The 20,234-nt window shown below is 35.5% G+C and overlaps 1 protein-coding gene across 5 annotated transcripts in view; it reads left to right on the plus strand.

Moving 5' to 3' along the window:
- NRIP1 (nuclear receptor interacting protein 1) overlaps positions 1 to 20,234 on the plus strand; it is an 84,410-nt gene that overhangs the window by 12,844 nt on the left and 51,332 nt on the right. For 4 of the 5 annotated variants that reach the window (XM_033128505.1, XM_033128515.1, XM_033128496.1 and 1 more), the window contains exon 2: positions 7,101 to 7,182. The exons of the other annotated variant lie outside the window; for it this stretch is intronic. The gene's annotated coding sequence lies outside the window, so the exon portion shown is untranslated. The remainder of the gene's footprint in view (positions 1 to 7,100; positions 7,183 to 20,234) is intronic. 5 annotated transcript variants of the gene reach the window in all.

Below are 20,234 nucleotides of genomic sequence, written 5' to 3' on the forward strand. Positions count from 1 at the left end.
CATCATGGCTTATCCTGAGTAGCTGAACTGCTTTTTCCTCTCATTGTTCTTTTTCAGTCAGTATGTTATAGAATGCATCAGTCGGTTCTGCACATTAATATGAATTCCCACTGTTGGATTCCTCAGCAGAGACCCAAACTCAATTTCTATTTTCGTGAACCGATGCTTGTGTAACTAAAGCATGGTGGCTCATTGAAATTAACATTAGTAGCCAGTACAGTAAAAAAGGAGGAGAATCTAAATGAGTAGTTTCCTGGTAGTTGTTCCCGCTACACGTGTTTGTTTTAGCTGTGATTACTCATCCGTGTATTTTACATTTTATACATCCTTGTGTATGTATATTCTTCCTAATAAGCCAGGAGATAATTTCCTTTGAAGGTATCATTCTAATAACATGAAAACACGTACTTTGCAGTTTAAACTCTTGTAACACCTTCTCTTTTTACGTCTTAAAAAGTAGTAAATTCCGTCATTGGAATTATTGGAAGTATTATTCATTTTAGCACAACTCTGAATGATCTTTCTTTTGAAAATTATTCTATGTTCCATTTAATGACATATTACCTTAACTTGTAAAGTTCCAGGTTGTTAAAGGCAAAAAGGACAATATTGGTTAGTATTGAAAATAGGTGAAAATGGTCCTTGGGACAGTCAACAAAAAAGATAAACTTTAAATCTTGAAAATCTAAAATTATGCATCCCTTACATGAATCATAGAATCCAAATTTTATCTTACTGATCTATAAGTTTTTCATATATCAAGCGAGAGTAGTAAAATTCTTTCTAGTTGTATGAAGTAAACAGTAGGAGGAGGAGTAGCACACATTACTATATAGTAAAACTAAAATACCCCTGTGATGATAGCATGGTAGTTTGGACTACGTTTGATTTTATTTTACAGAGAATTTTAATTTTTTTGTTGCATTTTTTAGAATTCTGGTAAATGTGAATAGCAATCCATATAGGTATAAAAAAGAGATATTTTTGAAGATATCCAGCTGTGAATTTTTCCAGTGGGGTTAAGTATTAAGTAGCAAGTGTAATTGCTTTCTGGAACTTAAGTCATTTGCTCTATTGAATACTTAAATAAGCAAAGAAAAAAATTGTAGTTGTTTATATTGCCCTGCGAGTGTTGTAGAATCTAGCAGTTCTCAATAGCATTGTTACTTTTAAAAAGTAAAAAACTAATTAGTAAGGGGCTAGAAAGTTTTGGTGTGGGGAGGAAAGGAAACAATTACTTGTAAACTTTGTTGAGGTGTCCATTTATTTTGCTTTAGATCTATTTGTGTCGAGTAGTCTAGAGGGTGGTGAAAGGTAATAATTTGTGGTGAAGATGTTAGTATCTTTAACACACTGCTGGGTAGTTTAACTATTAATTAAGGATACCATGGAGAATAAAAGATTTGAGCTAGAGATTAGATAGGTCTCAATGTCACTCCTCTGAAGCTATGAAATGAGCAAGTCATTTAATGTTTTCTGGCTCAGTTTGTAAAATAAGGGGGGTGGAAGAGAATGCTAACTTGGTCCTCCACTCTAGACTCCATAAGAATCAGTTTCACTCCAAAAGTGAGGTTTTCCTGCCTCGTGCATTGAGTAACAGGGTGCATAGAGCTAAGGGCTAGGAGGATGTCCCTTATGATTTTTTGAGGTTGGCATTTAATATTTTATAGTAAAGTTTTTAGTTTAGCATAATTGAACTTGTACTAGATAGGGTTAATAGGCTAGAACAAAAGGTCAAAGCATAAGGCATTAGGCTTAATTAAGGGAGAACAGGAGTGGCAGGAGTGTGTGACAGTTAAATGGGTTTCCCACAGACTAATGTCGGTTACAGTGCAACCATGCCTCAACTTAAGTGGGTTATTTTGTGCAAAGGGCATCAGTGATTAGCAGTTTGACATGCCAGACACTTTTGGCCAATCCCATCTGTTTTAGAGGTTAAAAAAGCACACCTTTATGAGCTGATGGATTGATTTGTGTGCCTGTCTGGTAAAGATTAGAAGTCCAAGGCCAATGCAGTAAATGTCAGTTATAGAATATTGTACTTTCTTCGTTGGCTCATTGTTTTAACTGCCAGCTATTTTATAATGGGGGATAATTGCTGTTTATGGAGTCGAATGCAAGATGGGTGGGGGAACAGGTGAGAGAGGAATAAAAATATTTCATAGATGGAATTGTGAATCAACATATTCTATAGCAGTTGTTTCAAATGGAGATATGACCTGCTCTAGATGCACTTGATATTTTATAGAATGCTTTTGTCTTGTTCCTTACAGTTGGAGTCACATTGTTCTTTTCTGAGTGTTGTCTAAGCAACCCTGTCTAGTCCAGGATTTAATTGTACATATAGAATTGGTAGGTTTCTTTGTTTAGTTACCTCTTTTTCAGACCGATAGGTAGGTTAACTCCATTTTATCATATATATCTTAAAAGTGTAATATATTGTTCATTGACCTCCTGGGGAAGAGGAAAGGGAAAACAAAAGAGAAAATAGAAAGTCTCTCTCTCTCTCTCTCTCTCTCTCTCTCACTCTCACTTGCTTTGTGGGTAGGATTAACTATGCTCACCTGAGATTGATGCATTGTGTAAAAATGAAGTGTGTCTGAACCTAGACTCAGACTTACTTCTTGCTTTAACTTTGAGAGCTGTAAGAGTGATGCCGTTGATATAATTTTCAGTTCCACGTTGTAGCCCATTTAAAGACATACAGGCTAGATTGTGGTTATGAAAACTGGCTTTAATATATCCATGGAAAGGAAAATCCTGATTTTATGTGGATGAAATAGAACTTTAGATATTGTGATCATAATCAATGAGCTTTAGGAACATAATGCATTCAGTCTTTTGGGTGGACAGAGGGAAGTGCTTGAGAAATAACAAAAAAATTACCATCTTGATCATAACATTATTGTCCACATGAGATTTGAATTCAAATAAAAATGCAACCCAAAAGACTGGAAATAGTATCAGAAGTTTCTGATTTGCCCCCCATGCATTTATCCTTTTCAAAGTATGTGAACCATGAGTTGCCTATTATATAGTTTTGACCCTTGAACAACGTGGGGCTTAGGGGTACCACCTCCTGCACAGTTGAAAATATGTGTATAACTTTTGACTCCCCCAAAACTTACGTTGTCCCCCAATTTCCTTGAGGGATTGGTTCCAGGACTCCGATAGATACCAAAATCCATAGATGCTGAAGTCCCTTATTTAAAATGAGGTAGAACAGTACATCCAGTTGGCCCTGTGCATCCACGGATTTCCAACCATGGGTCAAAAACGGCACAGGTATTTATTGAAAAAAAAAATCCACGTACCGGTGGACTTGCTCAGTTCAAACCCATGTTGTTTGTAGGTCAGCTCGTATATTGTGTTAGACCCTGAATTGCTTCTTATAGAAAGAAAATTAAAACATCTAAAGAAGATACAGTCTCTGAATGTTACATATGGATCATAGTAGTTACTAATACTTTTAAAACTCTATGTCGGCATTTATTGTACTATTAAGCTATTCTAAAGTGAATTGGCTCAACTCGTAGAGAGAAATTGAGATATTTCATTTCTCATTTAGAAAGGACAAAGTGACATCATGGTATTGGAGTTTATTTAGGAATTAGTACTTAAATATGTATTCATCTTTGTGTTCTTTGTGAAGTAGCATCAATTGAAATAATTTGGATCTAATACAAGCTTACATGAAAAAAAGCCTTGCCCTTCTGTGAAGGGAGAAAAGGTGAAGAAGCATAAATTTTACAATATCACTGCTTTTCTTTCATTAAATCATTTTTAAATTGCAAAAGATTGGCTTGAGTAGTATTAAAAGTACGTGGGTAGTAAATTAAACTTGGCAGATTTATCTAATTTAATGGACAGATACTTCTTAAATGAATTTCTTGTTGATGTTACAGTAAACTTAAAACAAATATTTGACGTTCTACATTTGTATTAATTTTGTAAACATTTTTAATGTACCCTAGATTCCTTTCTTTTTCTTCTCATTTCTCCAGTAAACTCAACTTCCAATAATACCTAGTTTATGATAGAATTTTACTAAACTACAGGGAAATATGTTGTAGAGTTAACTTGTTACTGTATTTTGATATATTCTGAAGTTTTTGAAGAATATGCTTTGTCCCTTATAATCTATGGTAGTCAATTTTTGTCTGTCTGTTGTGTTTCCTTACTTTCACTAATGTGGTAGTATTGGCTTTGAGACATGTAAAGTCTACTCCTCTAAGGAAATTACTTGAACATATTCTTGTTTAGGGGGAAAAAAATGAAAGCAGAAACTGTTAATATACCAATTCCTCAATCTATGATGGATTTACATCCTGGTAAACCCGTTGTAAGTTGAAAATGTCGTAAGTGAAAGTACATTGAGTAAACCTAACCTGCTGAACATCATGGCTTATCCCAGCCTACCTTAAGTGTGCTCAGAACACTTACATTAGGGCAACTACCTGGAGTTTCATCTCAAAACTAATCTAATCGCCTTCTTCTTCTCACCAGAAGAAGGAGACACAGACATGTATTTTGTAGGCATGATGGGATGTGAAAACACAAAGCACGATATGCTAAAAACTGGCAACACAGGATACTGTAGCTTATTGGTTGTGTATTCTTGTGATCATGTGGCTGACTGGGTGGGAGCTGCAATCCGCAGCCACTGCCCAGCGCCACGAGAGAATATAGCATATTACTAGACCTGGAAAAATCAAAATTCAAAGTACGGTTTCTACTGAATGCGTATTGCTTTTGCACCATTATAAAGTCAAAAAGTCGTAAGTTGAACCGTTGGAAGTCGAGGATCGTCTATACTTAGGATCCTGTGTTTGCAGTTCTTGCCCTAAAATTTTTTATGGCTTTGTAACCTGAATTTTAGTTGTTAGAAATTTTTATGAGACACTGGAAAATATAATAGCCCTATATCATGTTTTGATTTTAAATGCTGTTAGGGCACAGAATTGTCCTTTGCCCTACTCAGGCGGGTTGATTTTAATAAGGAAACCATTACTATGTGGTAAGCTTACTCATGTACATATTCTTAGTATATTTTATATGTATTCATATTTATCAAATCAATGCATATATACGTGATACATTTCAAATAGAGATGTCTGGACCTGTTGATTGCATTAAGCATTTGATATCTCCTAATGAGGGAAGGAGAAGGTGCTGCCATACTGTCTTAAGTAGATCATTCCTCCCCGGTAAATTGCATACTTTTTAGTTTTTTGCATTCTGTGACCTTGCAGTCAGTAACTTCAGCCCACGATAATTTCAAAGTCATGTAAATGAATGCAATTAAGGTATTGCTTATCATCTTACATCGTTCAGATGGAACCTTATTGGATAGAGAGGTTTGTTTGCTTTATGAGGAAGGTCAGAATGAGGTTAAATTTTATTACATAAAATGATTTGGTAATGTTTTTTATTAGCTGCTGAAAAATTAGTGTCTTAATAGGAAATGATAATGCCTTTTTTTTTTTTTATAAATTGTTAGGAGTGCTCTTCAGGGTTTTTGTTTGTATTTTTCTGTGTAAATGTTATAATTCTATTTTAAGGGGATGCCTTCTGTCTACATCTAAAATTTTGGGAACATTCTGCCCTTCGCTATGATTCTAGGTATCTTTGACTTACACATATAGGAGACAGTCCCTGCTTCTGCTGGAGGGTAGCTTAGGAGCTGCTGATGTATATGTTTAGGGGATTTGTGGTAATGTCCAGTTGTCATACCAGTTGGTGCAGGACCTCGGACAGCAGGACTAGAATCCCAGGGCATTCCTGAAAGGAGCCCTGCCACTCAGCCTGGCTGATTATCTGTTGGGGTTGGGGGAGCACTGACATGTACCCTGGCAGAGTCTTGCTGATGAAGAACTGCGTGTATGGCATGGGGAGAGAGAAAATGAGAATGAAGTAATTAAATTAAAAGAAAGGCAGCTATTCTGCATTATAGTTGGACCACATAACTTTCTTTTATGATATTTTTATTTCAGCATGATATATTAATTGATAAAGTCTCTAAGATGCATTGATTCATTGAGCAGACATTTACTGAACATCATCTCTATACCTTGCACCATGCGTGGTATTGGGGATTCAAAGATGAATGAAGGGTTTACAGTCATAGAGGGACTAACAGTAAGCAAGGTGCAGAGACAAGACCTGGAGGTACGCTGGCTGAAGGGCCTGCTTTGCTAGGATGTCGAGGGAGCATCACTCAAAGTGCCACCTGTGTGTGGTTTTACGGAGACTGAAGGGTGCTGGTCGAATGAAGTGATAATGAAAAATAGTTACTTTATTTGGGGAAATTAAAGTTCAGGTTTATGAATTTATTTTGGGGTTAAGCTATCATCCATGAGAACAGATTATAGGCTATACAATAGGAATTGAGGATTCGAGAAATGTACACCAGACATGTGCAGTGGCTGATACACTTGGAATGCTGCTATAGGGGTATCAGAGAGTTTGCATCATGCCTGCCGTATCACGGCTTCACTGCATCGTGAGAAGATTCCTCAGCCACCGCAGCGCTCAGGTGTAGGCTATGTCTCTTGCTGACCCCAAACTTTGTTGTCCACTCTTTTGTTCCTGAAAGTATAAACTTTCCCCACAAGTTGTTACTCCTTATTTAGGCTGGTTCTAATTCTGACTTTAACGCATCTTTTTTTTTGTTTGTTTCTAGTGGTTTAGAAAAAAAAAATGAGGTGTTTCAAACTCTCTGTTGACTACCAAATAATTTTAATACTTTTTCTCCCAGAATTCTGGATAAAAACTCCTCTCCATCTTTGGCATACCTCTCACATCCCTGAGAGTAAATGATACTGTTTACATAGTATAACGACAGACAGGTAGTGTATTTTGGTGAATAATTTTATATTTTTCATCAGACGTGGTCAACAGCCGTGCCCAAGGAAAGCATATATGATTAAGATTATTTTCTATTTTGCAGCATATCTTTTTTTTTTTGAGGTAGTTTTTGAGATAGTTTATTTTAGTTTAGTTTGTTTTAACTACTGTTAAGATTTTGTCGTAAAAATTGCTATTGAAATTTTTTAGGTTAAGATGCACTTGGAGTAACACTTACTTCTCTTCATTTTCAGGGAGTGTTTGGATTGTGAGCTATTTAAGAGCTCTGTGCTCAGGACCCATTATTTTAACATTTGGGAGAAATACATCCAGAAGGTATTGTATTTTGTCTCATTGCTCCATTTTTTTAAAAAAATGTAGTTAAGCCTTTGTAATTATAGGAAAGAAAGAATATTGTGTCGTATTTTGTTATTTATTTTTCTTTTAAGTTTCAGATATTGATAAACTAGTTATTTGACATTTGTAACAGAGGAGAGGGGTACATTTCAGTGCTGGTAAATACTGAATTTGGTGTGAATAAAAGAAATTTGGTTTCAATGGAACCAGTTTTGCCTATTATAAACATCAAAAGTATTTACATTTTACAAAGGTAAAATGTACCTTTTACCTTTGGTTAAATTTGTAGTGAATAGGTCAACTTCTTTCAATATATATTTATTAACTAGATATTCATGATTTATATTCACATGAAATAACTCAAAAATCAGTTTTACAATTTTTAATCACTTGCTAAGCAGTGTGAATTTCTAGAATTGGATGAATATATAGTCTTTTATGTTTCTATAGCATATTATATTGAACTTGCAAAGTAGAAGCTCTGGACGTTCATACTATTCACTGTTGGCTAAGGAGCATTTTCTCTCTCCTCCTCTCAGTTACAGGGGAGAAGGAGTAAAAGCAAATAAGAAATTTAAATAAGCACATTGTAAAAGAACTTGTAAATGATTCCCCAAATACTAAATTTAATTTTTACTATGTGTACTTTATCAGTGAAAGAAATGATATGATCAGAAACTTGTGGAATTTAAAGTTATTATTTTTTTAAAGTGAAGGTAAGAATTAACTATTACAATTAAATATTTGAAGATATAAACATTCAAATCGTTTATATCTATTAGTTTATATCTATTAGTTATACTTTCAAAGTCATTAGGAATTGTCCAATTAGGAAACTTAACATAATCTCAAAATTAAGAGTAGGTTCGAATAACATTGAACTGGTTACTGTTTTTTATTGAAAAGACACTAGGTTTAGATGCAAGTTTAAGTAGACAAAGTCTCATGTAACTTCAGAGTAGGAATTGGTTTTAAGCAATTCTTTTGAAAATAATTTACGATATGTTAGGACCTTTAGTTTTTTACTTTTTTAAAAACATTTTACTGAAGTATAACTTCATATAGTCAAATGAACACTCTTACTTGCTAGTTCAGTGATTTTGTACATAAGCACACCCTGTATAATTAACACCCTATCCCAGAAGGCTGTCTTTCCTGGTCAGTACTGCTTCCGCGCAACTGAAGCCAGTCTTTGACAGTTTTACCGTAGATGAGTTTTGCCTGTTTTTGAAATTTTATACAATTGTAATCATGTGAACTCTTTTGTGTCTGAATTTTTTGATCAGCATTACGTCTGTGAGAGTCAGCCACGCGTACACTATTTGTGTCATTCCCTCCCAACCCCCACATCATCTTAATGCCGTTGTATGATTATACTACCATGTATCCCTTCTAATGTGAATGGACATTGAATATCTTTCAGATTTGGGACTATAGATGAGGCTGCTCTGAACTTATTTGTATCTTTTAGTAGAAATAATTATTTGTTTCTCATAGGTATTTATGCACAGGAATGGACCTGATGAATTGTGGATTATGTTTATGTCTGAGTTTAGTGTATTAGAGACTTGGAGTGCTTTTAAGGATATTCAGGAAACGTCAGTCAATGTATCTTTTACTATGATAGAGCATATGGACTTATTTTTCTCAAACTTTATGTAAACTCTAAAGTTTTTTAGGAGTAGTGAATTTTTCGTATTTATTAAATATAAGTTGCCTGTTTTCTGATTCCATTAGGACATACTTGATTTACGAAACTTAGATCAATCCTAACCCTAGTGAAGGAAAATAGGACACAGAACCTCCTATACATATTTACAACTGGAAATACTGTAAATGGATTTTGAAACAAATTAGACATTTAGTATAATGTTTTTATTGTTGAATTTTTGGTTACCTCTTTGAATATCTAAATTAATAGATATTCTTGAGTTAAAAAAACAACAACATACTTCAGCATTTCTGATAAATGTTTCTTCCTCCCTTTCTCTGTGTTTGTGTTAAGCTGGTAGGTAATTTAAGGAGAAATTATTCATTCTAGAACATAAGTAGTTGAGAAATTTTATATTAATCTTTTTCTCAGTCTTTATTGTAGAGCAGTGCTGTTCAGTAGAAGTATAAAGGGAGCTGCAAATATAATTTCAAATTTTTTAGTAGGCCCATTAAAAAAGGAAAAAGAAATGGTAAAATTAATCAAATATTTTATTTAACCCATTATCTGCAAAATATCATTTCTTTGCATAATTAATAAGAAATTATGTGATATTTTACATTCATTTTTCATGCTAAAATTTTTGAAATTCAATATTTTCAATTAATAATAATTTCATTTAATAATTCAATTAAATGTACTTACAAGTACATTTCAATTCAAACTAATCACTTTTAATACTCTATATTAGATGTGTCTAGTGGTTACCGTACTGGACAGCACAGCTATAGAGTTACGTCTTATTCTTTAGTCAAATTTATTATCAAGGTAAAATTATCTTTAAAAATCCAATAGAAAGGTACCATGTCAGATGCTAATATAACATATTTTAGTAGGTCTCAATCAATCAGCCTGTTTTCCTTCAGTGTTGGAATAAATAACATTTTCTTTGGTTGAATACCAGATAAAGCAATTTGTGTTTAGGGGGCATGTTACATGGAAAAAAACACATCTTTAAACTATAAAACCAAATCTGTATTAACAGATTCATATCTTCCATCTTACTCTAGGTTATATGCTAAATAGAATTTTACTGTGTCTTTTATTCCTTTTTTTAATTTGAAAGTGATAAACCATATGATGTAATACTTTATGATTGTTAGTTACTGCGGTAGCTTTCTAACTGATCTTTTGCCTTTAGTTTTTATTAGCTGACACATTCTGCACCCTATATGGCACAATAAAACATGCTGAAGGAAGTATCATTACTCTAAACAAAGACCATTGCCCACAAGATAAAGGCTTAGTCCCGTTTCTGTCTGGCTCCTGCTTCTCCCAGCGTGGTATTCCATGTGCCTCCTCCTTACACATGTTAATTGCACGTTGCTTGCACTGCCATTCTGTTTGCGCCATCTTTATCTCAGGTGTCTTGTGAGCTGAGATGTCTTGTGAGCTCCACTAGCTTTCTTCTACCAGAATAGTAACCATCCTGTGATTTGTATAATCACCCCAAAGGAAGGAACATGTGCCGTCTTCTGCTTTCCCTTAGTATTACTAGTTAATAAGTACCATTCACACTGCATTTATTTTATTCATCTTTCATCAAGATTGTAAACTCTAAAGGGAAAGGACAATGCCTTTTATAAATTTGGGGTTTACAAAGCACCAGCTTGATGCCTCATGTATACAGGGTGATAAAATGTTGATGAAACAACTCCAGAGTATATCCTGGAGCTTTAAAAGCAATAAAACAAAAAGGATAAAAATTCATCCTGTATTATACAGCCAAGTTATTTAAACTTATAGTGCAGCAGTTTTTGCATGTGGTTTGTGTGAAAATGAAATGATAGCCTGTGTGTTAGAAATTTGCAGAGTTCCGAAGTGTGATACAAGTATTTGTTGTTGTACCCAAAATGTATTTGTTGAATATGTAAATTTATTTGGCTTAACTTAATGTGAAACATATAGAATGTTTCTTACCTGAATAATGGCAAGATTGATTTAATATGTTAGCTGAATGTTTACTATAAGTTTCTTTATTATTCATCTGAAACAAGAAAGAAAATACAGATGCCTTTGGTGAAAGTAATAAATTACCTATCTGGAGTGCAACATTTTAAAACAGTGAATTTAGAAGCTCTGTTAATTTTCCAAAATGGAGCCTTAATTATTTATATTGAATTACATTAGTGTAAAATACATTTTTTAAATGGCATAATTTCCATAAATTTCTTAAAGGTGACCCCAGCCCCATCAATTCTATTTCCTAGGAGTATTTAAAACTTAAATAGCTTACCTGGCTAGTTAGTGGAAGTTCTAAATGGGACTGAATTACGGGATGAAGAAAATATTTTATTTGATTGGAATATAGTTCTAGTACTAAGACCGGTATCTAAGAATGGAATAAGTTTCTGACATTCAGATTTGTTTCCCCCTCAAAAACAAAATCTGGGTATCGTGTGTATCTGGGTGGTAGCTATGAATGAGTTCAAAGAAAGAGATAGGTTGAGGCTGAGAGAGGAAATGAGTTTCACAGAACCAGCATCTGAAGCTGTGCGTGCTGTCCTTACACAGAGTATGAAGTCCAGGCCGGCCTTCAGGTCTGTGTTTCAGTGCTCAAATATTGGTGACACAAAGTGGTAACGGAGACTGAATTTGTAAGGCGGAGGCAGTGATGGTGGTTTCTAAGTCTTCCTTACTCACAACAAAATGTGATGTGCAATTTGGATAATATTCTTTTGACAACTGAATATGTGTGGGAAGTTACCCTTATATAGGCCACCCAGATCTATGTAGGCAGTCGGTATCCAAAGCCCCTATTTTATTACCTAGGTCATAAAGTTTAGAAAAAATTTAGTCTTTTTGTAATGGTGGTTTAAAAATCCATCCTTTGCTTTTATTTTACTTTACAGTATAAAATTTGAAAGAGAGTCTAAGTGTTCATCCTAACGGAAGTGGACATAACTTGAAAATGAATGCTGCTAAAGTTACTTTGACAAACTTATTAAAATATGTGTATGGAGTTGCTATTAATACTGAGTTCATGCCAGTTTGCCATTTTCATAGTAATTTCAGGAAATAAGTGAATAATATTTTTGTTTTATTTAAGTACTCCCATGAGTTTCTATTAAGGGTGAAAAACGTCATTATAGTATTTGTTCTAAAGTCACATAGAATTTAGTCTGGTGACCACAGAATGCTATTTCGTTAGCTTTTAGGCCATTTACAGTAGAATAACCTCTCTTCATTTTGCTACTTTAATGTAAAATGGAAATTATCAGGCTGACTTTTTTTTTTTACACCATTATTTAAAATGAATATATGTGAACTAATTAAAACATTGAAGATCTAGCATTTAGGCTTGCTTGTATTTTAAAAGAAAACATTTATTGAGGGTAGTATTACTGTTTTCTCCTAAGAGAAGGCAGAAGCGGTTGTTTTGTTTCTTTGTTTTATATATGTATATATGTATATATATACACACACACACATACACACATACACATATATACATACATACATATATATATATATACACGCACACATACATACATACATAAATATATATGTGTGTATAAACCCGTTGGATATATTTCTCTTTTACCTCTTGTGTAGATACTAAGAGTAGCGACCGTCATGACCACAGTTTAATACAGTGGTGTATAAAATGCTGGTCTTAGAATTATGAGGTTTATATTTGAGCTGTAGTTTGCCTCACAGACTATTAGCAAATTATTTAACAGGAGCCTCAGTTTCCTAATTTGTAAAATGAGGATACAGCATACATCACAGGAATATTATGTAAAGTAAATGAGGAAATAGAGCTGGTTGTCACCATTGTAATGTTCTAGAAAGATAATGTGTTATTGACAATAATGTTAATTCGGTACTTTTCAAAAGAAATAAAAGAGATTTTTGGATGGCCACTGTTTTACTCAGTAGCACACCCGTCTAAACTAAGACCTTTTCTTCCACACATTTTGCAATTTTCTTTCTTTGCATTCTACTCCACTTTAAGAATTTTCACAAACCCTGGTCCATGCTTTTGAACTTCTTTCAAGTTTGAATCAGTTAACATCTGCCACCTACTGACCTAGTTCTCTCCACTTCCTCCAACTCTCCTCTCTCCTTACACACTTGCTTGTTTTTGTTGGGTGATTAAACTGGCCTTCATTTGATTTTTCTGAAGATCTAGAGTAATACGCTGTTAGAAATAGCAGCTTATGAATGCGTTTGAACTATAAATATAAAGTAAGGTGCATAGGGACCAGTAATAATATTCTTTTTTTTCCCCTAGGGGAAACAGTTTTCAGAGAAAACAATAAAACTCCAGATAGACTTGCTGTTTCGTTCATTGTATAGTGGTTACAAGTTTTAAAGTGAGTTCTGCCTGCATATCCAGGTTAAAAATGTTTTCAGTATAAAGTAACTTTTTGAAGTGACTCACCACATACACAATTACTTCAAAATGCATGCCCTTAACTACTGTTTGAATTTTTATAGGTTTGTAGTTTTGCTGACTGCAAGAAAATAAAAGGCCTGTGCCAGTTCTTACTGGGTCAAGATTCATTTTTAATGTATCAACATTTCCTCAGCTTTTTGATACTTACCAACGTCCTAGAGATTTTCCTCCTGAAAGGTTTAACGGGCTTTATTCCAGTATGGAGAATTCAGGATCCTTATGCTGGTAGTAACAAAAGCAATGTAGGTGGTGAATTTGTTAATAGAAATTACCCAAAGCTAGACTATCCTAGGGATGTATTTTTATTTAAAAAAGTTAGTGGGGGCCTCAAGGACTAGTAATTATGTTCCTGTCTTCAGCATAGTTCTAGGCGAAGAAAATTTAACCAGTGACTTGAAAACAGACTGTTAGTCTTTCATAAAATGTTCAGGAGACAGTTGCCCAAGTCAATTGATCTGACCCTGTGGAGGCTTTATTAGATAGTGGTTTGTGAAACGTGTATAGAAGCACACTGACCCAAATTTGAATCCCGGGGTCCACCCCTTTACCTGTTGTATGACTTGGGGCAAGTCACTCTACGACTCTGAGCTTTAGTTTCTTCATCTGTAAAGTTGTATAATATCTATTTTATAGATAATGATTAAGTGAGATAATACATGACTTAGCACTATTGTCAATAACTGGCATTTGCTTGCCCTCCAGTTAATAAAAGTTAATCATGATAGCTGGAATCGAACCCTCCAAATAGTTTTAAAAACTTGCATTCCTGTTGAGAGTCGTTAAAGTATAGAAATATATATGAAGTTTATTAAAAATCTTTAGGAAACCACATTGGAAGTCAAGGCAGTGTTTCCAGGTAACTTGAGGGAATTGGACGAGGAGTGAGACACTGGTTTTGAACAATTGTGAACCTACCTCTGCCACTTCCTTAGTCACTGTCCGCTTGGGCTAATCATCTTACCTTCTGAGGCTCAGGCTCCTCACCTGTAAAGTCGGGATAACTTTACAGTGTTGTTTTGAGATTAAAGGAATGAAATCATAGAAAGCACTTAATGCAGTGCCTGGTACGTACTGCACAGTAAGTTTTATTCTTTTTATGACCTTCAGTACATGAGGGAAATATTCAGGTTTTGTCAATGTAATGATTAATTTGGAATTTGGGGATTAAATACTTTTTCATTTGTATAACGCTTATCTAATTTACTTACATTAAGATAAAATACTAAAATATTCGGAATCTGTTACCAAAACAGTACTTAATTTATATTTTGTAAAAATAGATTTTTACATTAAATCTGTTGTGGTCTGAATGTTGTTGTCCCCTCAAAATGTTCATGTTGAAATTCTAACTCCCGAGGCGATAGTAGTACGAGCAGGTGGGCTTCCCCTTCAGGAACGGGGTTAGCGCCCTCATTTAAAAGGCCTGAGACAGAGCCCCTTCCCCTTCTCCCTGTGAGGTATAGCCCGACACTCACCGGACAGTATCTGCCTGCACTTGATCTGGCACTTCCCAGCCTCCAGAACTGTGAGAAATAAATCCCTGTTGTTTGTAAGCCACCCCGTCCATAGTATTGTGTTATAACAGCTTGCATGGACTAAGCAGCTTTACTTATTTATTTTTTTAGGTCTTTCCATGGCTCTGTACTTTTCATCCAATCTCTTTGTTCATGCATCTGCTTTCCCTCTTGCTTCCTTTTCTGTGTGTAGGGTGACCCAAAGAAAAAGCAGGGCAGAGCAGGAAGAGGTCAGGATCATACCTGAGGTCAGAAGACAGTCGGTCAGCATTACCATGATCAGATAGACACACTCTCAGGACTAAAATCCTTAGTGAAGTTTATGCATGACTACTTTTTGAAGTTTTATTAACAGAATGAATGATACTGCTTTTGTTCACTATGGTAGAATATGGTGCAAAAATTTTAAAGGAAATCTCTACTTTTCTCAGCGGCTTTAAATACTTTTTTTTTCAGAGCCATAGTTTATCCAGTAACTTTTCAAAATGACAGCTAATAAATGATTGGTAACAAACGTTATATATTAAAGGCATTATATTAATTATAGAGTTAAGTGTATCCTATATAAAGTTAATTGTTTTTATTCTCTATTTTGGGCCCATATGTCTAGAGTAAATTATTTAATGGCATAAGAATTTTACACTTATAGGAATTTTCAAAGTTTGTAAGATTTATGAGGAGGCAGTGTGGTTTGGTAGCTTGTTATACTGAGACTTGAATAGGTATAATTTTGGATAGTTATTAGTTTTGGCTTTGTTGCTAACTCATGCTTTGGCTTTGAGTTAAAAATCAAAACTTGATGATCATTAGCCTTTTGACTCAAACCGTCAGTGACCCAGAAGTCTCCTTCCCTTCCAATCTAGGGTTACCTCAGGGATCAAGGGGAACATCTCAGGCCAATGACGGTGTTCCCCAACTGCCTTCTGGTGTGTGGACACACACAGAAGAGGCATAATTATTTGTCTTGAATTCATCATGTCCTGATTTTGTTTGGTCTGGGAACCTCCCTCATCCCTCCTTACCACCTGACTTTGTCTCTCCCTCCTTCCCGTTCTTCCTTCCTTTGGATGAGCACTAATAGTTCTGCAGAACCTGGTTAGGCATATAGTGGTTTAGCGCATCATTTTATTATTTAAATTATTTTAAAGCTCTGTATTTGAACTGCCTTTGCTTTGATCATATATTTGTTTTCAATTCTTAATAAGAACAAACACACCATTTGTAAACTTATTCCTATGAGAACATATAACTCACATTGAGAGATCTTGTTTATTGTCATATGGTGTGTTTTCTAGGCCTGCAGTTAGTGGAAAGCAGCGGAAAGACACCTGACATCCATTTTCATTTCAGTTTGACTTAACACATTCTAGGACACTGTGAACATATTTGAAATTTTTTTCTGTTTTAATTAAAATATGAGTTATAGAAGACCTTGCTAACATACCTTAAAAATGAGCGGTATATCATCTTACCCAACAGGATGTTGAGAGTACAGGCAATTAATTGTCATAGTGATGTTATCAAGAACCCACATGGGTATTTTCCATTTTCCTGCTCTCCTATCTTGAGTGTTTTGGCAATGTCATTCTTCATGGTTGCAATATGTCCATCTTTCCATGCAGTTTTTTTTTTTCAAGTGTGGAAAACATTTCCTAGTAAACTCCGTATGCCATAATTGCATCATATGCCTGCGCTTAAGCCTTGATTGGCAGAGTAAACATTACTAGCAGTAGTGGCTTGCCCTAATCAGGATTCACCTCCTAAGGGGAAGAGGGTGATCGTTACTGCCAGCAAGTAAGGAAGAGGCAGGTTTGTCTTCGAGAGGGCTACCAGGGTCACAGCTAAGGGAGGTCGCAGTTTTGTTCATTTCTGCCACCATTCTGACGAGATCCCATAATAGAGGCAGTGATGCCATGATTCATTCAACATGTGTTTTCTGAGTGTTTTCTGGACCACTGCTCTTACTGAGGATAGAGCAGTGAACAAAAGGGAAAGAAATGCTGCCCCCTTGGCGCTTACATTTTGTTAGTGAGATCCACAAACAAGATAAAGCAATTCAGTTTTATCTTATTATGGTATCTTAGGTATCTTACTATGACAAGTGCTAAATAAAATTGGAAGCAGAGAAGGGAGGTGGGGCTGCATGCAGTTTTCGGTTATGTCCAGGGAAGGTCTCACTAGGAAGAAGACTTGAGGAAAGGCTAAGTTGGTGCAGGAGTTAGTGATGCGTGTATCTGGGGAGAACAGTTCTAGTCAGGGCCCTGTGGGTGGAGTGGGGTGAATGAGGGAGGATTGCAGGACGTGAGGTCAGAGGGAGCTACTAGACAGCTCTGAGCAAGGGGGTGACCCAATATGACATTGTCACAGCATCACTTTGGCAATTGTGTTAAATAGATCAAAGGACATTAAAAATGGAAGCAAGACTATTGTAATAATCCAAGAGAGATGAGGGCCCAAGGCGAAGCCCACAGCCTTTGCTGATGAATTGGATGTGGACTGTGAGCGGAGGAGGGCTTGTAAGACAGCAACTAGGTTTCTGGTGGAAACAATGAGAAGAAAGCAGTTGACACTGTGTGAGATTAGGAAGAACAGGGACTGAATTTAACATGTCAGTTACTGACGTGTTCAATCTGAGATGTCGAATAAACAATTGGATATATATATATATTTCTTGAGGACGGATCAATATATATTTTTAAAAATGAGATTTGCCATTCATAATAGAAAATGGGTTTTCAAAGAATATAAATCCGAGAAACAATAATAAAGAGAAAATAGGAAATGGAGAAATAAAGTGGTATATGGGGAGGGATATTTTATGTTCCATTGAACAAATACAGAGAAACACTGGAAATAATTTTAAAATTGAGTATTCAAAGAAGCATTTATACACTGAGCATTTATTTAGTGCCTCATTTTTGAAGCCCCAAACCTTGTTAAAAAATATACATAAAAAAAGAAATACTCCACAAGGATTGGTGGCATGGACTTAGTTTATGTCTGTTTCCTCCGTGACATGATGCAGAATCCTTCTCAAGGACTTTTGTACTTAACAACCTCGTTATCTTCCCCCACCCCGACCTCCTCACTATTGTGCAGCCTATAATTAATGCTCAAGTATATCATTTGATAGCTACCTGTGCCAAGAGGACTGCTACAATAGGTATATCTGTCCATCGGTACAGACAGCTGTGTGGAGTACAGCTATTTTATATGTAGATATAGCAAGCATAGCTACTGTCAGTGTTCTTCTGTTTGTGTTCCGTGCACATGAGCAAGACTCGAGGATATATACCTAAGAAGTGTAGAGACTGTTCAGTTAGATGAGATGATGCCAAATTATTTTCCAAAGTCATTGTACCAGTTTGCATTCCACTAGTAAGATACCAAACTCCCACTGAGCCATTATCATTGCCAAAACTTGGAAATGTCAGGCTTTTTAAGGTTTCCCAACGTAGTAGCTGCAAAAATGGCATTTTATTGTGGTCTTAATTTGCTTTCCTATGATTGTTAATGAGGTTGGACATCTTTTCATGTCATTACGTACCATTGGTATTTTCCTTTCATAAACAAAGTGCTTGTCTATGTCTTTCGCCCAGTATGTACCTAAAACTGTGTATCAAATGAATTTATTTTTTATATTTTTAAATTTTTAAATAGTAACACAGAAATGTTGCAAGTACAATAAAGAGGCAGTTCTTTCCCTTGAAGGTTTGATTTGATGCCCCATCATCCCTGAATAAATGAGTGTATATTTCCTACAAACAAGGACATTATCCCATAAACCACAATAAAACCATCAAAATCAGGAAATTAACATTGATGCATTGCTACCATCTAATCTTCAGATCTCATTCAATTTTCACAAGTCGTCCCAATAATGTCCTTTACAGCAAAAGGATCCAGTGTAGAATCACACCTTGCCTTTTTCTTATCACATCTTTTCATTCGCCTTCAATACGGAACAGTTCTTCAGCCTTTGTTTGACTTTCAAGACCTTGGAAGTTTTTAAGACTATATAAGCCAGTTATTTTGTAGAATGTCTTTTTCGTTAGGATCGTCTGCTGTGTCCTAATGATTCGATGCAAAGTATGAATATTCATTTGGCAGGACTATCTCAGACATTACATTATGTCTTCTTTTTGTAGCCTCTTAGGTGGCACATGATTTCCATTTTGACCCAGTACCGGTGCTGTTCACTTGGCTTACTTGATTAGATGGTGTCTGCCATGTTTCTCTACCGTGAAATGACTCATTTGCCCTGTTTGATCATTGTGTTGTGCTGAGGTACATGGAAGCTGTAAATATCCCCTATCTGGTCACCCTTTCATTTCATTAATTATTTGTATCAGTATGAGTTCATGATTCTGTATTTTATTCAGTGAGCTATAATCAGTCACTATTGTTACCTGTTTTGTTGCTCATCTTGCCCTGATTTAGCCAGTGAGATCTCTTTCAAGTTGGCTTCTGGTTTCTTTGTTTTTTTAATTTCACTCCCAGTTGACATACGATGTTGTAGTAGTTTTAAGTGTACAACATAGTGATTAGACATTTATATTACAAAGTGATCACCCCGGGCTTCTATGTTCTTCTTACCTGTCATTCATCAATCATGCTACTGCCTCCAATTTTATTCTTACACTATGAAGTTAAATCACATTTTCTCCCTAACCATGAGAGACTTGCCTGCGATTAACCTAAATTTATTTACTTATTTGATCAGTTTCACTGTATGTAATCACTCTGCGACATCTGTCGCACCCTTCCCCACCAACAAATTCTGTTTGAGCTTTGAAGACCTTTCGTGTGGAAGCCCTCCTCATCCTACTTGGATTCCTACATTGTATAGCTTGGTGCATCTTTTTGTGGGTACCCCCTACCCCTGCTTGGGCATTGACACCCATGGTGGGACCACTGCCATACAAGGTCCTGCTCAGCAAACCACCCTTCCACAGCCTGGGCTTTGACTCCCCACCTCACTGTTCCCTCTAGGCCACCACAGACACTGCCTCGTTCTGCATGGGCTCTTACACCCCTTGTTAGGGATAACCTCTTTGCATTTTGCCCATTTTTATATAAATGTTATAGAACACACACACACACACACACGCATACACACACACACGCTGTATACCAAGATCCTTTTTGGCAATGTGCTGTGTGGTGTTGTAGTTAATCTTTTCAGTTTTTCTTTGTTGTATTTGTTGATGAATGGAAGTTTTTAATTATAATGTAGTTGAATTTATTCATCGTATGCTTTATAGTTAGCCCTTTCTATGTCTTAAGAAAATTTTCCCTATTCTGAGTTCATAAAGATATTTTGGTATATTTTATTTAGAAAATATTAAAGACTTGCCTTCTCTACTTCAAACTTTAATCTCTCTAAAACTTATTTTATATATGT

This window comes from Rhinolophus ferrumequinum, chromosome 2 (assembly GCF_004115265.2).
Source record: "Rhinolophus ferrumequinum isolate MPI-CBG mRhiFer1 chromosome 2, mRhiFer1_v1.p, whole genome shotgun sequence".
In the NCBI taxonomy this organism is placed as follows: Eukaryota; Metazoa; Chordata; class Mammalia; order Chiroptera; family Rhinolophidae; genus Rhinolophus; species Rhinolophus ferrumequinum.